Source organism: Benincasa hispida, chromosome 7 (assembly GCF_009727055.1).
Source record: "Benincasa hispida cultivar B227 chromosome 7, ASM972705v1, whole genome shotgun sequence".
Taxonomy (NCBI): domain Eukaryota; kingdom Viridiplantae; phylum Streptophyta; class Magnoliopsida; order Cucurbitales; family Cucurbitaceae; genus Benincasa; species Benincasa hispida.
This window is the reverse complement of record NC_052355.1, coordinates 13446865-13456564: the sequence shown is the minus strand read 5'-3', so window position 1 is coordinate 13456564 and position 9700 is coordinate 13446865. Positions and strand designations below refer to the sequence as shown.

At 32.9% G+C, this 9700-nt stretch overlaps 1 non-coding gene across 1 annotated transcript; it reads left to right on the top strand.

Moving 5' to 3' along the window:
* The first annotated feature begins 358 nt into the window (after positions 1–358).
* On the top strand, positions 359–465 carry LOC120082265. The gene has a single exon (XR_005483102.1). It is a non-coding gene; the product is annotated as a small nucleolar RNA R71 (small nucleolar RNA).
* Positions 466–9700: the final 9235 nt, after the last annotated feature.

The following is a 9700-nucleotide window of genomic DNA, read 5'->3' as shown; positions in this document are numbered from 1 at the left end:
ATAGACCATTTTGGTATATATATTTGAACTTGATCCACATTTATGTCACTACATAAAGTTCAAACTTAAACTTAATAGCCTCGAAACCTTAGTTTATTGGATTCATGAATATAGAATTTAAATTTACTAAAGATTTTCAATAACTGCTTTATTGAACAAGAATATGATATTACAAACTATGAGTGTTAGGACATAAAATCCAACACAATCCTCGTGATTTTTGGAAATGCGATCAAGTATACTCTTTGCCTCCTCATATGTTTTGTCGAGCAGACCACCAGCGGCTACCACATTGGTAGCGGTCTGTGAAAAGGGATTCAATCCTTGGTAAAAGATCTCCATCTGCAGGTAGTCTAGTAAGCCATTATGTGGACAGTCTTTTACCAGCCGCTTGAACCTCGCCCAGGCATCGCTGAGCGATTTTCTATCTTCTTGTTCAAAATTTGTTATTAATTTTCTTTTCCTAGCATTCTCGATTTGTGGGAAATATTTCTTCAGAAACTTTTCCACCATCTGTTCCCATGATGTTATCTCCCCCGGTTCGAGAGAATATGCCCATTTTCTTGCTTGATCGCATAAGTAAAATGGGAACAGAATGAGTCGAATGTCCTCAGTGGAGATATTCGGGAACACAAAAGTGTTGCAGATTTCTATGAAGCTCCGGAGGTGGGCATGCAGGTCTTCGCCATGCCCCCCTCCAAACTGCCCAGCAGCCTGGATCATCTGCAATATTTGTAATACATAGTAGACTAAGAGAAAAAATCTAAAAATATATTACAAATATTTGCAAATATGTAAGAGATGACTAGTTAATCTTTGATTTTTTTTTTAATTTCCAATTTCACCCTCCCTTGTCATATCTTATTTGTACATCTTTTTTTTAGTCTTTTTATTTTCTTTCTCTTCTTCGATTTTTGCTTCTTCCTTCAATTTTTTCATTTTTCCATTTTATTTTATTTCTCGGTTTTTGTTTCTTCTCCTTTTTTTTTATTCTTTCCTTTATCCGATTTTTGCTTCTTTCCTATATTTTTTTTTTTTTCTTTCATTTTCTTCTTTTTCCCTTTATTTTTTTTCATTTTTTTTTTATTTTCTTTCATTTCTTTCTTTCTTCCTTTTTTTTTAATTTTCTTTTCTTTCTTCGGTTTTTGCTTATTCTTTTTTTTTTCTTTCTTCAGCTCTTGCTTATTCCTTTTTTTTTTATTTTTATGTTCTTTCCTTTCTCCGATGTTTGCTTCTTCCCTTATCTTGTTTTATTATTTTATTTTATTTTCTTTCTCTGATTTTTTGCGCTTCCTTTTTTTCTATTTAATTTTCTTTCCTTTTTTCAGTTTTTGCTTCTTCTCTTTCCCTTATTTTTAAGATTTTTCTTTCCTTTATTTGAATTTTTTCTTCTTCCCATTTTTTTCACAAGAATTATGAGACTGAGTTCCATACGAAGGACTTGAAAGTACTCAATTCATAAGTGACTTAACACCAACAAGCCAATCATCAAGTTTGATTTTATAACAAATAATAAATATAAATAGCAAATGAAAGTCTATCAGTGATAACCACAAATATTTTCTATCATTGATAGTTTAATCTTTGATTATATTTTCGTAGTTAATAGCCACTTATAGAAATCTATCATTGATAGCCAGCTTAGTGAATTTAATTAATAAAGTTGAATCTCGAACTAAAATGTAAGTGGAGTGCCTAGAAGTTATCACTAATAGCATGTTTATCAATGATAGAAGCTATCATTGAAAAGGTGTTCAGTGGCTATGATTGATAGAAGCTACTACTAATAGCATGTTACCAGTGATAGAAGCTAATACTAATATCATGTTATCGATGATAGAAGCTATCTGATAACACGTTATCGGTGATAGAAGCTACCACTGATAGCACATTATCGGTGATAGAGAACTATCACTAATAACATGATATCAATGAGATCATTGATAGCATCTTATTAGTGATGTTATTAGTGAAAAAAGCTATCACTGATAACCACATTATGAGTGATGTTAGTGATATCGGTGATAAAACTTAGGTGATATCTATATATCGAGTTTCTTTCAAAGGTAATAACCAATTATAGAAGTTTATCATTGATAGGCTTAAGTGTTAATATTTCAAGGTTGATTCTAATTGATGAAAGTCTATCAGTAATAACGACTGATAGCTACTATCAGTGATAATCATGATAAAAGATTATTAGTGATAACTACTATGGTAATCAAAATTGTTGGTCTTCTTTCAAAGTTGATCACTATTTATAAATCTATCATTGATAGCCACTGATAGCCTTAAGTAATAATATTTCAACGATAATTCCAATTGATGAAAGTGAATCAATGATAGTTACTAATAATTGATAGCAAATTAAAAGCTAATACTTCAAGATTGTATTAATTTTTCTCAAATTGAAAGCTCATTGATAGCAACTATCATCGATAGCAATTGATAGAAGCTATTAGCGATAATAGCTGATACCAGCTATCAGTGGTTATCACTGATAGCTACTATCAGTGATAGCTTTTAATTTGAGAAAACCGGGAAGAAGCGAACAAAATGGTGGCTAGGCATGGGTTTTTTAGTCTTTTACCATTTTTTGATCTATACATACAATTATTTTATCTTTGTACTATATATTCTATTATTTTAGGCTTGAATTCTATTTATGCAACTAGCCATTTTTTTTAATCTTACATCATATTGTAATTTTATTTTAAAGCACCATTGAAATCAAATTAGTGATTCTCCATTGTAGCCAGTTTTCTATTAAATCACTAAAATTGATGACTAAAATTGAGCATCATCCTAGTCAATTTTCCATTAAGTTACTAAAGGCCCGTTTGGTAATCATTTCGTTTTTTATTTTGTGATTTTAAAAATTAAGCCTATTTCCTCATACTTTTTTACAATGGTTTGTATCTTTCTTAATTACAAGAATTGCATCCTTAGCTAAATATCAATAACAAAAATGAGTTTTTAAAAACTACTTTTTTAGTTAAAAAAAATTTACTTCATTTTTGAAAACATGGGTAAAAAGTAGATAACAAACTAAAAAATTTTGAGGTGGGAGAGATTATTATAAGCTTAACATTCAAAAACCAAAAACAAAATGTTTATCAAATGGGGCTTAATGGGTCATTTGGTTGGAGGATTTTCTGCATGAGAATTGATACCGACATAAAATCATGTTTGTTTCATAGTTTTCAATACTTTGCCTAAAAATAAGCTATTCCCAAGTATCCCATCTCCCACAGATAAAGGTTTTCTTTTCTCTTCCAAAACTGTGGGTTTTCCATTCTCTATCTATTTTTCATTTTATATATAATTTCATTTTGGATATAGTTAATTAATTAATATTAATTTAACATAAAATCATTTTTCAATGATAATATTTGATTATGTTGCTAAATAACAACAATGCATAGACAAAACAAGAACAAACGAAACAAGGTAGAAGAGAGATTGAAAAGAACAATTATTGAACTCAATTGTGTTGTGTCTTACAAGGGCACTATACATCACTATTTATAGGATATAAAATGATGCATGTTACAACATTGAATTCAATGGAGGGTGCATGTTACAACATGAAATTCAATGGGAGGTTTATGATATTTGATAACCTATGTAGGTTATGGATATCTACACTAGAGAGTATATTATAATATATATTACATTTATAATACTCCCTCTTAGATATCCATATTATATAAAATAAATATCTCATTAAAACCTTCCTAGGAAAAACCCCAATTGAAAAAAAAATCCTAGTGAAAGGAAAATAGTACATTATTTTATATACTTTCAGTGACTGCCTAATTAAAAACCTTGCTAAGAAAACCCAATGGGAAATACCATAGTCAAGGGAAAAAGAGTGCAGTATTTCTACTCCCCCTCATAAATACATCAATTGAGTTCTCTAAGTCGTCGCGTTCTAATGTTGTGTACCAACTTTTTGAATGTTAGTGTAGGTAGTGCCTTTATAAGTAAGTCCATCAAGTCGTCTTTCACTATAAGAAGAAGACGATCTCCTAACGCTAAAACAGCCATCGGGAGTAAAATCGTCGGGAGATATAATATCTTCGGACGTCGTAGAACAATAGTCGGGAGTTATGGTACAATATGACCCAACTCCCGATGGGTTAATTAAACCATCGAGAGTTATGCATAAATCCCGGCGGTTCTCCTTGTCGTTGGGAGATACGGGCATATCTCCCGATAGTTAATTTTAAAAATTAAGGAATTGGCTAGTAGTCAATTATTGGTAAGTTTATAAGTTTGCTTTTTTAGATTGTCATAAACATCATATATGCTAATTATTCCTTATTTCTTTTGTAGCCTCGTTTTGTGCTTGATTTATCCGATCAACCATTTAATAGTTTTATTGTACATCAAATGTAAAACTCATTCAATGAATTCAGAGCAGATTTACATAGACATCACAGGAAATGTAGCAACCCTTAGCAAACACATGCCAACCCTTCTAGCTGGCTTAAAAATAGACCATATCATTTACTTCATTTACTATTATAGAATATCCTTTTAATTTATTTTTGTTGGAATGTAGAAAATCTCAGAGACAAATAGAAAGAATGGAGATAAATTACCGTTCGACCACTTAGGCGAATCAAAGACATTCTGCAAATTCAAACTGAGCAGCAGGAAAAACAATGTCGAGAAGTAGGACGTGTTAACCTATTTAAAGAAACACACTCTAAAAGTGGCAATTTTGTGAATCGGGCAACTGAGGATGCACATGTATTCAATTTTATTTTATTTTCATTTTATTTTCATTTGTAAGTTCAGTTACTCGTACTTACACACTTAATTAATATGTGTAGAATCAAATATTAGAATTACAATCCAACCTCTCTCCAGAAGTTTCCCAATCATTAACAGGGGACGAAATTTGTGAGACGGTTTTGGGTAGACGACTCTATCATGTAAAAGGTCTATGTTGGGGACCTAAACCTAAGTCAATAAGGGGTAGCATCTGCATAACCAAATAGATCAAAGTTTGATTTGTTTGAATAAAACAAACTCACATCAATTGTTCCTTGAAGATAACGGAGTATATGCTTAACTCTGTTCTAATATATTTTTGTTGGAGAAGAACTGTATCTTACTAATAAATTTATTGAGAATGCTATATTTGGTCTTGTGTCACTACTACAAAAACCAGTGTTTCTTGACCTTTTTTAAATGTCAAGAATGATTTTCTTGACGTTTTTAAAAACGTCAAGGAAGCCATTGCTAAGAATGTTGATTTCTTAACGTTTTAAAAACTTTAAGAAGAGTGACACTTGATATTTAAAAAAGGTCAAGAAACACAAACACTTGACATGTTTGATGTTGGATCGACACCAGCACGCAACAGAAGAAATTAGGATCCATAAGCATTCTAATTCATTAATTTTAGTTGAAAAGAAACATGTTAAAAACAGAGTTTAATGGGTTTCAAAAACATACCTTGGCCGAACCAACGAAATCTTTATTTCCAGTTGCAAAATCCTCTGAATCCTTGTGTAGACCACCACAAAATCTTCCCTTCTATCCTCTTGTGCTCTAACTGAGATGTGGGACTCAAAATAATTTGGAATCAAAGGGAATGGAGAAAGCTCACTGAATCAACCTATTGAAGAAAACCTTCTTCATTCGAATTTTTCAACAAAAATACAATCGGTTCCTCATCCTTTTCTTCACTCCAATCTCTACAATATATTGTATACTATCATGCAAAGAGATATGCTGTATGGGATGCAACTCATGCTTGGAGTAAACCAAAGAAGAGATGGTAGGTTGCTTGTGGGCAAGTTGATGTTGAACTTGAAAAACCCATTTTTCAAGTTTTGTGTCATTTTTCAATTTCCAAAAATCCAAAATTGATTTAAAATCATATTTTATTTCTAAAATCAAAATTTATTAATTTTATAATTAGTAAATAATTATTTAAATAATTTAAATAATTTTAATTAATTTATTATCCAATATTAAATTAATTTTTACACAAATTCATCTTCATATATTTAAATAATATTTAAATATATTTTCTTCAATTCTGTTTGATTCTAATTTGAAAGTTTCAAATTAACTTATCATGCTACTCTAGAGCTAATCCATTTTCGAGCTAGTAGGGGGACCTCATGGACCTACAAATCATGGGCTCAAACGATCCGAGATTAGTCAGCTAAACTCATTAGACCGATCTAACCCACATTCGTTAACTAATAGGTCACTCCACTAAAGCCCACAGTTGAACTCCCCTCACTGTAGATATATTATGTCCACTCGATATAACCATAATTAGTAAGTTAACCCTTCACAGGTTGTTCATAATAACGGCTGGGTCAAATATCTGTTTTACCCCCGAAATCACCTCTTGTTCCTTAAGTCCCCATTGATCCTCTAATGAACAATTGTTTTGTGATCCTATCACAAAACTGAGTCCTTCTTATACCAAATGAGAGGACAGGATCCCTTGTTAGAGCCCCAAAATCAGCACTTATGAGAACAACCTCTCTACCATCCCTAAAGTGAGTAGGAGTGAAATCTCTCTTGCACCCTATGTCCCCAACTATCTATCTAGTCTTACCCCTAAAATGGTAGTCATATTGAGCCAGTGTTGTTGAGCCAACTCTCGCCTATGCAAATCTAAGGGAAATCCCAGATAAACAGAAGTTCATAGTTAGCTCAGGATTAAGGTCAAGTTACCTAGGTCATCGCTTTGAAATAGTCAGTCTTAAAAAGTAAACAACATTATAAAGTAAAAGTGACTTATTTCGTGGTCCGTTCTTGTACAACTCTTTTGCACAAGGACATCCCCACTCCTTATGTCCAACATGAACGAATTAGGATGACTTCGTTTGTAGCACTTTACAACTCCTTGTAACAACAATAAAGTAGGTCATATCCAATAGTGTTGCCAGAATAAGGTATCCAATAGGCCGCATCCATGTATTATAGATCATTTTGACTATTTACTCGAACCTGATCCACCTTTATCTCTTTACATAAAGTTCAAGTACTCATCCAATAGTCAAGGGACTTTTAGGTTTATTGGATTTCTATTCAAGTAATAAATCTATTCAATAACACCTTTATTGAATTTTCAGAATAAGCTGCATTGTTTACATACCACGATTTTTAGGTCATAAAACCTAACAAACTCCCACTTGGACTAAATCTCCAGTGGTAACTTATACATCTGATATATAAGATTGAGTTTCTGAGTTTTATAGAGAAGTACAATAAACTAGGGCATCCCATACCCATCTTACCATTCGGTATCTCTATACCCAATATTTCTCCCACTTGCCCTAGGTTATCTGGTGTTCCTAGTCCTACTAGGTAATTCTCAAACACTTTAGCCAAGAGAATTATTGTAAACATTGTTAGGTATACAATAGGCTTTTGATAAAACTATAAGGGGACTGCATCTTAATCTCAATAATGGCCAGGAAGCACACTTTCTTCCGACTAAATTGAGGTACTCTCAACTCTTTGAGCAAGATGCATATGATCTGTCTCAATAACTCTTTGTTAACAGTCAGATCTAGAAATCTTTAAACTTTCTATACTTTGATCTAGCCATTTAGATATTTGAATATCTACAAATGACTTTTAAAAATTTGCTTTTCAACAGTGGTTGCTAAAACAAACATAATTTTTGAAAATGAACATTTCATTTATCCCAAAAATATATACAATTTGTTCTATAAAGGTTTTAACAATTAAAAACAAGTACCAACTTCTCCCACTGGATGAGCTTAGCAAATGGTCCTAGGGTCATGTTAGCCTGGTTGCCTTTTCTCTTCTCTATTCTTTACAAGATATTGAGGGCAGTGTCTCCTCTAGTGCTCTTCATCGTTGCAATGGAAACATTTCCCTTTGCAGCGCTATCCTTACCTTTCAATCCAGTAGGATTCTTCTTCCCTTTCCCTTTGCCTTTCTTCACAAGAATACTCTTACTCTTTGAAGAAGAAGCAACTTTTACGTGTGAAGGACATTCTTGACTTCTCGGTAGTAGTAAAATTTACTTATTGTATTGGACCCTTTGTTCTTAACATTGTCTGGTAAGCCTGTAGCTCATTAAGTAGATTAGTCAAATTTTATTTGTTAATGCATTCAAAATTGTAAAAAACTCTTCAGAAGAGATTCTAGAATAAAACCAACTTGACTTCTCTTGTCCACGAGAGCACCGTTTACTTCTGTCCCATTAAAGTGGACCGTCATGTCCAGGACATATTCATAAACATTGGTCCCCACTTTGATGCGATTGTTGTAAACGTACTTAATGGCATCCTTTGTAGAGATTCCATAATCTCTTTGGTAGTACTCATATCCTTATACTTCTTCTGTCATATTACGGGCTATATAATTATCCTTGACCCATCTGTCATATACATCCCGAACATTTCGGTTTGTGTTAGAGCTACAAATGGGAGGACAATCCTCAGTTAAGACAAACCGCATATTGTCTATCACAAGTATCGTGTTCAAATTTGATTTCCAAATCTTGTAATTATCCCCCAATAAATTTATCTGACGCCAACACTTGTATTAATGAACTTGTCATTCTGAAATTAGATATCCAATCAAGTTTTAGCAATTTTAATAATTTACCCAAGATTATTCTTTTGCAATGATACTACATCAAGACATTCTTGACTAAATACTACCTCCAGAATAACTCATATTCTGATAGTCATTGAGGTATCGCTTTTGGTCAGACATTATTAACACTTAATAATTTTGTAAGTGTAGACCTACCATTTTCGAATCGTATATAACGGTATGAGTATCGCTCCAAAATGGAAAACAATACCCAAAACGGAACTATAAAACCCTATTGATTTTACTGAAGCCTGGGTTGTTCCGAATCCTATATTACAACCCTTCATAGGGATAACCATCATTAAATGACTAGAAAAGGGCCGCTTAAAGCTAACCAACAGGCAGAACATAAGAATCTAACGGTTCAGACTAATGGAGGAGACTGTAGGATATGTTGACACATTTCCTTCACCCACTTACTATGAAGTACTTCCTCCGTTCACCTTGGTATTGACGCATACATCCACTCTCCATACGGAGGTCACTCCCAGGGTGACACGAAGCGTCATATGAATCTCATGGTGTGAAATATGTGGAGATGTGGAAGTTGAAATCATACACTTGATTTTTGTTCGAACAACTTTTCATTATTCACCCGAGTCTAAATTTGAGCTAAAAAATACTCTCCGTGGGGAGGTGACTCCTAGGGTGACACGAAGTGCCGCTTAAATTCAGATTGTGAACTCTTAAGGACGCGAGAGCTAAGAATAACATACCGCATATGTTATTAATCTCCTGCTGAAGTTTTCTAATAACTCTATCATATAGAAGTTATTCACTACCACTGAAGTGTTCTAATGTTTGGGTAACCTTGTACTTAGGTTCTTTTCTGACTAAATAAAAATAACCCTAAGTCTATGTGGTTTATCCATGTATAACTCTTATAAATGGACTTAAATCTATGATGTCTATGTGATAAACGCTTTTATTACCTCACATCGCTCACGGATACTCATAAAAGTAGTTACCAACGCTCAATTATTCGGCCATAATCCCTAGGTAGGAAGTGTTTCGTAGACTGTGAACTTAAATACCCCCAACATTTGACAGGATTTATATACCGGTTGAGTTTGTAACCCTAGTTTTA